This window comes from Schistocerca serialis, chromosome 12 (assembly GCF_023864345.2).
Source record: "Schistocerca serialis cubense isolate TAMUIC-IGC-003099 chromosome 12, iqSchSeri2.2, whole genome shotgun sequence".
In the NCBI taxonomy this organism is placed as follows: domain Eukaryota; kingdom Metazoa; phylum Arthropoda; class Insecta; order Orthoptera; family Acrididae; genus Schistocerca; species Schistocerca serialis.
This window is the reverse complement of record NC_064649.1, coordinates 144163558-144175444: the sequence shown is the minus strand read 5'-3', so window position 1 is coordinate 144175444 and position 11887 is coordinate 144163558.

Sequence of the window (11887 nt, the reverse complement as noted above, 5' to 3'; positions counted from 1 at the left end):
GGACAGAATACACTGGAGGAAGAAACTTGTAGATGCGTGCAGTCCACTGGGCCTGATCACATAGTAGAAGAAGTACTTCCACCCAGAAAGACGGACGGGTGGAGACCGATAGTTGAAGAGTGAAAAATTCGATATCGGCATAAGAAAACATTAGAACACACATCGTCGTACATATCTCTTTCTGGCGCGGGAACATTTATATGGCATCTTTACCCGCGCACAGTGGTCCGACACTTATTAAATGTGACATGCTTTATGGCTAAACCAAAATAAGATCTATGGCACAAGCTACAGCGGCGGGATCGTTTTATAAACTGCGATACGTAGTCCGGCAGGGTGGGGGCGAACCATGGAGGTAGAGTAAGGGGAGATGGCGCTAGAGAGTTACGCTGCACGTTGTTTTGAAGCCAGTGGGCGGGGTCTGCCGTCATCTTGGATGCCCCAAAACATTAGCAGACGGGTGTTCACAATTGCTTCTTGTTCGTTATTTCTGTCGCGTTCACGCGATATTTGTTTCATATAGTAAATGTTACACTGTTTTAGTGAACAACACAGCGTAAGGAACACAACTTCAAACTTTTTCTGGTCTTAAATGCGTATTCGATACAGTAATACGACACGAAAATATGACGCTTCTGGCCTCAGAACTGTAATTCCTTTTTGTTTGTGTTGTTGTTGTGGTCTTCAGTCCTGAGACTGGTTTGATGCAGCTCTCCATGCTACTCTATCCTGTGCAAGCTTCTTCATCTCCCAGTACCTACTGCAACCTACATCCTTCTGAATCTGCTTGGTATATTCATCTCTTCGTCTCCCTCTACGATTTTTACCCTCTACGCTGCCCTCCAATACTAAATTGGTGATCCCTTGATGCCTCAGAACATGTCCTACCAACCGATCCCTTCTTCTAGTCAAGTTGTGCTACAAACTCCTCTTCTCCCCAATTCTATTCAGTACCTCCTCATTAGTTATGTGTTCTACCCATCTAATCTTCAGCATTCTTCTGTAGCACCACATTTAGAAAGCTTCTATTCTCTTTTTGTCCAAACTATTTATCGTCCATGTTTCACTTCCATACATGGCTACACTCCATACAAATATTTTCAGAAACGACTCCTGACACTTAAATCTATACTCGATGTTAACAAATTTCTCTTCTTCAGAAACGCTTTCCTACCCATTGCCAGTCTACATTTGATATCCTCTCTACTTCGACTATCATCAGTTATTTTGCTCCCCAAATAGCAAAACTCCTTTACTACTTTAAGTGTCTCATTTCCTAATCTAATTCCCTCAGCATCACTGGACTTAATTCGACTACATTTTATTATCCTCGTTTTGCTTTTGTTGATGTTCATCTTATATCCTCCTTTCAAGACACTGTCCATTCCGTTCAACTGCTCTTCCAAGTCCTTTGCTGTCTCTGACAGAATTACAATATCATCGGCGAACCTCAAAGTTTTTATTTCTTCTCCATGGATTTTAATACCTACTCCGAATTTTTCTTTTGTTTCCTTCACTGCTTGCTCAATATACAGATCGAACAACATCGGGGAGAGGCTACAACCCTGTCTCACTCCCTTCCAAACCACTGCTTCCCTTTCATGCCATTTGGTTTCCATACAAATTGTAAATAGCCTTTCGCTCCCTGTATTTTACCCCTGCCACCTTCAGAACTTTTGTTTATACCCTTCGAGTAAGCGAGAAGAGACGTATGTGCTATGGAAAGCGTGCTTTCGTAATTCATTTCTATTCACTTTCATTGTGTTTGTGCCGATAATTGACAAAGCCAGAACTCCAAAAGCAACGATTGGTAGTTTAGAGGCACCGATTTGTATTCGTTGCATTTTCAAGTCAAATGCAAATTTTAAATGTTCAAGTTTGCAAGAAACTTACCTTATTTCCTTTCGTGTCCCTTAGATGTATGCAGGGATGATATAAACAAGCCGGCTGTCATGTCAACGAAGTGAAAGATTTGTTAAATTATGAAGGAAGAGAACTGCATTTAAGATTGTCATCCCCATTGTAGTTTACACATCTGATTTGTTTTTAAATTGCACCTACCACGTGACATTCAGTGTGGCAGATAACAGCAGTTTACAGGGTAACACGAGAACACAGTCATTAATGTAATGATCTAAATAGCCTGGACTTAGATAGGGAACTTTGCTTTAACAAATATGTAACCCTTTAAGTACTTATAATTTAACCACTGTAACAGGTGTTCCACACATTTTACTGAAGATTTAATTAACTACATATAGTTACACCACTTTTATATTAAACTATTGCATTTTAAAACATTAGTCCCCATTTCCAGGATATTTCTTGCCAGGACTTTTCAGTTACTTGGGAATAACCAAACAATGAATACCAAGTGTATTGCTCACCTCCAGTGAGCTCTTTGCGTTGGATTGATAGGAAATCTAAATTCAAATCATAGAAATAAAACCATACTGTAAAACTTTACAGTGCACCAGAATTACAAGTATATATAAGAAAACAGAGCTTAAATAAGTTCACTTACGAATGAAATATGTTTTGTTTAAACTTTAGACTACAATCAGAACGATTAGTACTAGAGATGGGCAAACTCGTTCATCCTTGGGAACTAGTTCACTGCTGATCGTTCTTTTTTGGGAACCGTTCGTTTTTACTCGTTCACCGTTCACTTGTGCTTGGTGTATGGTTCTTATGAAACACTGAAAACTAGTAGTGTAGGTGACTGAAGGATGGAGGGCACCAAGAGGGGGCACTTGCCTACCCCTGGAGTATACAGTTTTCATTCATTACAGGATTCTTACACACTTTTAGAAGTAATTTCTGTGATTCTGCAGAACCTCTCGTTTAGCCAACTGTAGCGTTGTGTGGCTGATCGCAGGGAAATAATATAGGGCGGCGCACGGAAAACCGGCCCCGAGTACAGACTGCTCGCCAATTACGGACGATGTGTTGCCCGTTACGAGCAGATGCAACAAACAGACAAACATGTAATAATTAGGCAGAGAAGAAATAAGAAGCTAATGCTAGCAACAATTGCGAAACAATCGAGGACGATGTGTAGAGAGCTGGAGAAGAAAACATTAAAATCTCACGCGACGCGCATGGGCTACAGCTCATGTAGTCTTCTAAACCTGTTGGTGGCTGTTTCCCAACTTAATAGACCACAAGTGTCTTGTATAAAATTCTTCGTTTCGACTTCCATTACATACGTATGCTACGTTGTAAACAATAATCGTTTACACCCTTCACGTTGTCTCTGAGTTCGTAGGCGAAGTAGAGACTTTATGGAACCATAAAAGAAAATATGGTTTTCTCATACTTGCGTCACACGCTTAGTAAAAATTAGGTTTTTATGTGGCATTATTAAAGTTAATGCATCAGTAATAATAATAATAATAATAATAAAGTTCGCGATAGTAAAGTTTTTGGTTTGGAAGCTCCTTGTGAACAAATGTTTTGAGATAATAAGTAAATACGATTTTATGGCAATCTGTGTCTTTTCGAATGGAGAGGCACCGCTTTTCCTACTGAGCCAAAGCTGACCCACAACACACCTTTTTTTTTCTTCAAAGAAACCAAACTAACAGGTAATGCAAATTGGAAACAACCAAACTTAAGAATAATTAGAGCATTCCTAAATGTGATGTTTAGTATATGAAAGATAACGAAAATCGTTTTATATGAATTTTCTTACACCAAAAATTAAGTAAATTATTGAAAGTTAGCTGCCATATCAAGTCGATGAAACCAAAAAATATATGAATAACAAAAAAAACTTGCCTTGCTATAAGTATGTCTTCTGCTGTTCATCGATATAATGAAGTGAGCTGATATGCCCTTTTGTTACCTGAAAAGATGTACCTATTACATACAATGCAATTTTTATGTAATTTACGTAACTATAAAATACTTTTTGATTACCGGTCGTGGACGCTGAATGGCCAGAACCAAGTGCAAGAACAGTTTGGAACAAATGTAAAATAGGCGAGCGCAGTGAGCGAAACGAGCAACTGGATACTGAACTAACTAGGAACACTCGGCAGCGGAACTGAGACAGGTGGTCATGCGAAGAACGACGAGACCGAGACTGAGACGAGCACGCGACCGAGGCTGGAACGAGAACTGCCCAAGTGACCGCCGCGACCGAAGTGAACTATGAGCCGATCGTTCCTTGGAATTCGTTCTTCGTTCCTTTCGTTCATCTTGGTGAACTGTTCCTTTGCACCCGTTCGTTCGCGAACTACCCATCTCTAATTAGTACACCTGTAAGCGACACAAGCCGGCGCTTTTTATCAAAACACTTCACGACTACACGGAATCAAACCACCAGAAGCGAATGTTTTGGGGTAGCTAACATGGCGGATCTTCACTTGGGTCGGCTTCAAGTTTGTGACGTCATGACAACTTCTCTTATTTTACCTCCATGGGGCGAACGCAACAGAAGACGCGGAGGCCGTCCTGTGAACGCCCGGCTGTCAGTCAGAGCGTTGTCGTGATCGGTCCGCTGTGGGAGGCTGGACGGCGGGTTACGCCCGGCAGAGAGCTGCCGAAGGCTGCGCAGTCGCTTTCCACTGCAGCGGCGTGACGTCACGTGCCGCTGGGTTTCCCTGGGAACCGCCTCACTGCCGGCACGCTGCCGATTCGCCACGGACGTAACGCCGGCTGTTCCCCGGGTACCGTAGCGCGGGCGAGAGGAAAAAGGGTGCAACCAACCGAGGAGCGAACCGCGGACTCTGGCGAAAGCGCCCGCCCTGTACTGCTGGCGACCGTTGTCCACGTCGCCCCTGCCTCGCCTACATTACGTGCCTCTATTTGAATATGGGCTGAAGAGCCAAAGAAACTGGTACACCTGCCTAATTTCGTGTAGCGCTCCCGCGAGCACGCAGAAGTGCCGCAACACGACGTGGCATGGACTCTACGTCTGAACAGCACATTGTAACGTATCCCAGATGTGCTCAATAACGTTCATGTCTGGGTAGTTTGGTAGCCAGCGGAAGTGTTTAAACTCGGAACAGTTTTCTTGGAGCCACGCTAGCAATTCTGCACGGGGGGCGGGGGGGGGGGGGGGGGGGCGGGTGACGCATTGTCCTGCTGGAATTGCCCGTCAGAATGCACAGTGGACGTGAATGGACGGACGTGGTCAGACAGCACGCTTACGTACGTGTCACCTGTCAGAGTCGTATCTACAGGTATAATGGGTCCCATATCACTCCAACTGCACAGTCCCCACACCATTACAGAGCCTCCACCAACTTGAGCAGCCCGCTGCTGACATGCAGGGTTCATGGGTTCGTTAGGTTGTTTTCATACCGCTCGATACAATTTGAAACGAGACTGGTCTGACCAGGCAACATGTTTCCAGTCATCAACAGTCCAATGTCGGTGTTGACGGACCCAGCCGAGGCATAGGGCTTTGTGTCGTGCAGTCATCAAGACCACACGAGTGGGCCTTCAGCTCCGAAAGTCCTTATCGATGATGTTTCGATGAATGTTTCGCACGCTGACACTTGTTGGTGGTCCAGCATTGAAATCTGCAGCAATTTGCGGAAGGGCTGCACTTCCGTCAAGTTGAACGATTCTCTTCAGTCGTCATTGGTCCAGTTCTTGCAGGATCTTTTCCGGCCGCAGCGATGTCGGGGATTTGATGTTTTACAGGACTCCTGATATTCACGGTACACTCGTTAAATGTCGTACGTGAAAATCCCCACTTTAGCGCTACCTCGGAGATGCTGTGTCCCATCGCTCGTGCGCCGACTGTAACAACACGTTCAAACTCGCTTAAATCTTGATAACGTGCTATCGTAGGAACAGTAGCCAATCTAAGAACTGCGCAAGACACCTGTTGTCATATATAGGCGCTTCCGACCGCATCGCCGTATTCTGCCCGTTTACATCAGGGATAGGCTACAACCCTGTCTCACTCCCTTCCCAGCAACTGCTTCCCTTTCACGCCTCTCGACTCTTGTAAGTGCCATCTGGTTTTTGTACAAGTTGTAATACTCTTTCATTCCCTGTATTTGTCCGCTGCCACCTTCAGTTACGGTAAGGAGTGTATTTCTTGATTAGGCTGTGGTCCCGTTAATGCGCTCAAAAAACCGCTAAATGCGGAATCATAAGAACACATTTTATAGCATTGTGAAATGACTATGGGACTTTTTTTATTTATTTATTTAGTTGTCCCGTGGGACCAAATTAAGGAGAAGTCTCCATGGTCATGGAACGAGTCAATACATGAAATTATAATACGACAGTAGAAACAGATAAAATGAAATATAAGAAACATATTCAGGCGACAATTCGTAAGTTAAAATAAAGAAAATCAACAATGTAACACTGGAATTTGCTTAATTTTTTAGCTCTTCCAGGAGCTCATCGACAGGAGTGAGCCATGAGGAAACTCTTCAGTTTGGTCTTAAAAGTGTTTGGGGTACTGCTAAGATTCTTGAGTTCTCGTGGTAGCTTATTGAAAATGGATACAGCAGAATACTGCACTCCTTTCTGAACAAGAATCAAGGAAGTGCATTCCACAAGAAGATTTGATTTCTGCCTAGTATTAACTGAGTGAAAGCTGCTAACTCTTGAGAATAAGCTAATATTGCTAACAACAAACTACATTAAAGAAAATATATACTGTGAGGGCAATGTCAGAATTCCCAGACTATTGAATAGGGGTCGACAAGAGGTTCTCGAACTTACACCACATATAGCTCGAACAGCCCGTTTTTGAGCCAAAAATACCCTTTTAGAAGAATTACCCCAAAAAATAATACCATATGACATAAGCGTATGAACTATGCGAAGTAGACTACTTTTCATGTTGAACTGTCACTTATTTCGGATACTGATCTAATGATAAATAAAGCAGCATTTAGTTTCTGAACAAGATCTTGAACATGGGCTTTCCGCAACAGCTTACTATCTATCCGAACGCCTAGGAACTTGAACTGTTCCGTCTCGCTTATAATATACCCATTCTGTCTGATCAAAATATCGGTTCTTGTTGAATTGTGAGTTAGAAACTGTAAAAACTGAGTCTTACTGTGATTAAGCATCGAATTATTTTCCAGAAGCCACGAACTTATTTCATGAACTGCATTATTTGTTACTGTTTCAATATTACACACAAGATCCTTCACTACCAGGTCATCAGTCCCCTAGAACTTAGAACTACTTAAACCTAACTAACCTAAGGACATCACACACATTCACGCCCGAGGCAGGATTCGAAACTGCGACCGTAGCGGTCGCGCGGTTCCAAACTGTAGCGCCTAGAACCGCTCGGCCACTCCGGCCGGCTTTACAGCATTGTGTAGTTCGCACAGTAGAGGAACACTTAGGAGACGACGTTGATTCGTATCAGCTTCTCTGTACACCTTGACACAAAGCAGCACCTGTGAGAGAGTGGTTTGTGGAGAATAACGTCCATGAAACTGTGTACCCCAGAGTGCCAGGCCGAATCGAATGGAACTCCTCTGTGATGGAATTACGACATCGTCTTCGCTCCAGACCCTATCTACCAACATCACTACCTCTCGTGCTTTCATCTCTTGAGAAAGAATGGGCTGCAGCTTCTCTACAGACATTTAGACCCCCCATTAAAACTGTCCCCAGCGGAGTTCAAGTCGCCAGGGGTGATCACACTTCGTATTAAGGTCTACTAACAGGTGGCCGGGTACTTTTGATAAGATAGTGTATGTAGTTCCGTCTTTCATCGACCACCAAGGGTTTTTCGCAGCTACTTTCTGAGCCGTGGTAAAAATTGCTCTTTTGAATTCGCGCCGCATCGCGCAGTGTGAAGCAGTCGCCCTCCGTTTCTGGCGGTGGCGCCGCTGTGGCAATCGCAGCTTTGGTGTCTCCCTCTGGTGGGAAAGGGAGGAAAGTTGCCTGTTCACGTGCATTTAAGGGGCGCTATGAGCTCGCCAGTCAGGCAGTCTGGGTGAGTCTGGAGCAAGTTTGGGGTCAGTCTCTCGTCCCCAGGTTGCTAGTCTGTCTCTCGTCCGCATTTGTTAGGCAGTTCGTGTCTGTCTGTCTGTCGTTCGGATGCTAGTATGTCCGTCGTTCGGATCAACCTTTAAAGCCGGAGTCTTGCCACTCCGCCAGTAGGAGAACTCAGCGAGTGGTCGCCCGGTCGGGGCTGAGTTCCTGCATCTGAGTCTGCGCGTTAGGCCGCCAGTCTGCTCGAGTTTGTTCAGGCAGCGGTCATTGGCGGTTGGATCGATCGGTTGGTCGGTCGCGCACTGAGACACGAGATGACTTGTCCGCCTTGAGGATCGGCGCGTGTGAGGTCGCCACGTGAGTCCAGTGGGCCGCGCCGTATAGCGAGGGGTAGTGGCTTCGCGACCGACACGAGAGCAGCAGGAGTCAAACCACGACATCTGTCTGGCCGGTGCGAGCTGCGACGCCGTGAGACGGGAGATCGGCGCGCCTTCCTGCGTCCGTTGAAGCGGCTGGCAGCGGACGGTTCGGGAGAGCGATTTGGGGGTGCTGCGCCAGGTCTTCTCGAGAAATCGCAATTTATTAAGTGATCGATGATATGTTGTTTGATTTACTGTTGTTAAATTCTACTTGTTTTCTTGGTGAGGGCACCAGCCGTTTTGCTTTGGGGTCGTCCCACCATTATTCTCCATTTTCCCACCCGCGGGATGGTGGTTGTTTATAAACTGGGTGGTCCATTTTTCCCTTGTGGAGTAGGTGCGGGTTAGAGCAACCTGCAGTTCGGGTTGTTCGGTAATCTCCCTATCAATCTACCGTACGTTAGTAGCTGTCTCTGTCATGTTTGTCGGATGTGGAGTGTTAACGAATCTATTGCTTGGAGTGTAACGGCCTAATACCTGAAATATGTTTTGATCTTTGGAAACTTTGATATTATTGTCTATGATCTTGAGAGGCGGTATCTATGTAGTGTAGAGCATCTTAACTATTGTTTGGCCAGCCTTGTAGAATTTTATATAAAATTGCATTTCATGGGCTTTTATTTAAATGATCATTTTAGTCTATAAAGTTGCCACCCTTTCACCGTAAGACTTTTCTTAGAAGTTAAAATCAAGTTGCACCTTCGGTGGCAAGGTTAATATTTTGATTGTTTGTGTTTTGTACCATTTCCATCCCTCCTACGGGGGGTGCGTAGTTTGTGTGCTTGTGTAAATAGTTAAAACTCTTAGTTTAAAGTAATCTCGTGTGTTGCAGATTTGCACCAGTGTAGTCTTTCAGAGGCTGTTGTGAGCGGTCGTAACTACGGCCGTGTCAAAAGGGAGCGGCAAGGTTCTCAGCCCGAAAGCTCATACAGTTAAAACTTGTTGCTTTCTGCCTCTGAATAAATTGTAACTTTAATATTTAGAGGGTGCTTTCTGATTATAATTTTAAATCTGTTTCTTTAAAAAATGCTTTTAGACAGTAATAAAGTGAATAAAATTCCCATTTGTTAAAAGGAATTTGGTTATGATTTCATCAGTTACTCCCTGGCAACTACTTCCATGCTTACATAGTGTGATTAAATGTGTTAATGTTCTTGATGAATCGCTAGTGAATAAATTAAATTCTTAAGAATATTCTTTGAAAATAAATCACGGATCACTTTCCTTGTAATCCTATTAGTCTGTCCAAAATGTGTGAATGCCCTTTTTAAAGATGTCCATTGTTGCTCACCTGAACGGCTTACTCCGGCATTGGTTACCGCAGTAGACATCTGAAAACGCAATCCTTCGTCAGTACTTCCACGTCCCAGTAGCAGACGTGTCTGGTAAGAGCCCGCAAAGCCGGTCGCCGGGTCGTTAGCCGCCTAACGTGTTTCTTACGAGCTAATGGGGGCTAAGCGATACGACACACACACAAGCTAATCTGGCGACACGCTACGAATAAACACTCCTCAGAATTCGGCCATTCGCTTCGCAGTAAAATCGACGAATACTGACCGTTTGTCTCGCAGTGGTTGACGCCAACTTCTGTACTACCCTTGTCACTTTTCGGTGTGTGGCGGAGAGTACTTTTACTACCACTACCATATTCATGTTTTCTTCCCCAATGTCAATAAACTTCACCAACAACGTTATACTTTAAGATATTATATTTTATTCTGAGAGCAACCAGTTTCGGCAATTCATCTTGCCATCTTAAGACCTGTTTATCCAAATAAACCAACTTATCGTATAGCGCCATAAAGCACTGGATATCGTGAATTCCAGTCTTTATACAAATGCTTCACATGAAGATGTGACAGCAGTTGCGTAGTGATTGGAATTCACAATATCCATTGCTTTCTGACGCTATTCGACAAGTTCGTTTATTTGGATAAAAGCGTAGGGGGCCTGAAGATGGCAAAATGAATTGTCGAGCCGGCCGGAATGGCCAGGCGGTTCTAGGCGCTACAGTCTGGAACCACACGACAGCTACGGTCGCAGGTTCGAATCCTGCCTCGGGCATGAATGCGTGTGGCGTCTGTTGTGACTTGGCAAGACAGCCAGGTCACAATGAGAGGAAGCCGAAAGGCACGCGTTAAGCTCACGCAGATTGGCGTGAGGTCTGGAACAGTTAAAGGAATTAATAGTAGCAAATAAAGTACGTAGTTGATGTAATACTTAACTTTAATCCACAATTGTAGAACATCTCTCTTGACGGTACATGTTATAACCACAATATAAAATAATATCAAATGCTATGGCGCCTTGCTAGGTCGTAGCAAATGACGTAGCTGAAGGCTAAGCTAACTATCGTCTCGGCAAATGAGAGCGTATTTGTCAGTGAACCATTGCTATGAACGTCGGCTGTACAACTGGGGCGAGTGCTAGTACATCTCTCTAGACCTGCCGTGTGGTGGCGCTCGGTCTGCAATCACTGACAGTGGCGACACGCGGGTCCGGCGTATACTAATGGACCGCGGCCGATTTAAAGGCTACCACCTAGCAAGTGTGGTGTCTGGCGGTGACACCACAGCGTCCTTAGGTTAGTTAGGTTTAAGTAGTTCTAAGTTCTAGAGGACTGATGACCCATAGTGCTCAGAGCCTTTTTTTTTGTTTTTGTTTTTTTTTGTATTGTCGAAATTGGTTGCTTTCAGAATAAAATAAAATGTTTTAAAGTATACGGCTGTTGTCGAAGTTTATTGAATTGAAAAGGAATCACCAGGCAATGTCCCCTGGCCATGATGGACAGACAGAGATTTTACTGTTGGGTTGGGTTAAGAAATCCTGTGAAGGAAGATCATATGCCAGTAAGCCATCGTATGAACCTCAGTTTCGAGAGAAGTTTATGGGAGGAACTAACACTTAACATTCGTGGAACGTGCGATTTCGGATACTGGGGTCTGGAGAGAAGTCTACGTTCTAACTCATCCCGAAAGTATTCCGTTGGGTTCCAGTTCGGACTATGGGCAGGTCAGTCCACTTCAGATACGTTATTGCCCACAAATCACTGCCTCATAACTGTTGATTTATGACAGGGTGGATTGTCAAGATGATGCAATCAATCATACATCTGCTCAATCAGCCACCCCTCTCTTGCGCCCACTCGAGGCACGTTAATGTGACAGTCATCTGTCACAGAAGTCAACGTGAAATAGTCATTCACAGACGGCAGGTATATAATACAATACAGTACAGTACAGTACAATACAATACAGTGTATTCCGAAATGCCTCCACAAAAGACGACGAAGTAAATATTTCAGAATTCGAATCGAGAACGGCTGCCAACATGAGTAACGTAGAAGTAAATATCCTTGGAGTAGTGAAGCAACTCAAATAACTTAATAATACACTGGTCCAGACTGTATACCAATTAGGTTTCTTTCCGAGTATGCTGATACATTAGCTCCATACTTAACTATCAAACGACCGTTCGCTCGACTAAAGATCTCTAGGTGCTACAGTCTGGAACCGCGCGACCGCTACGGTCGC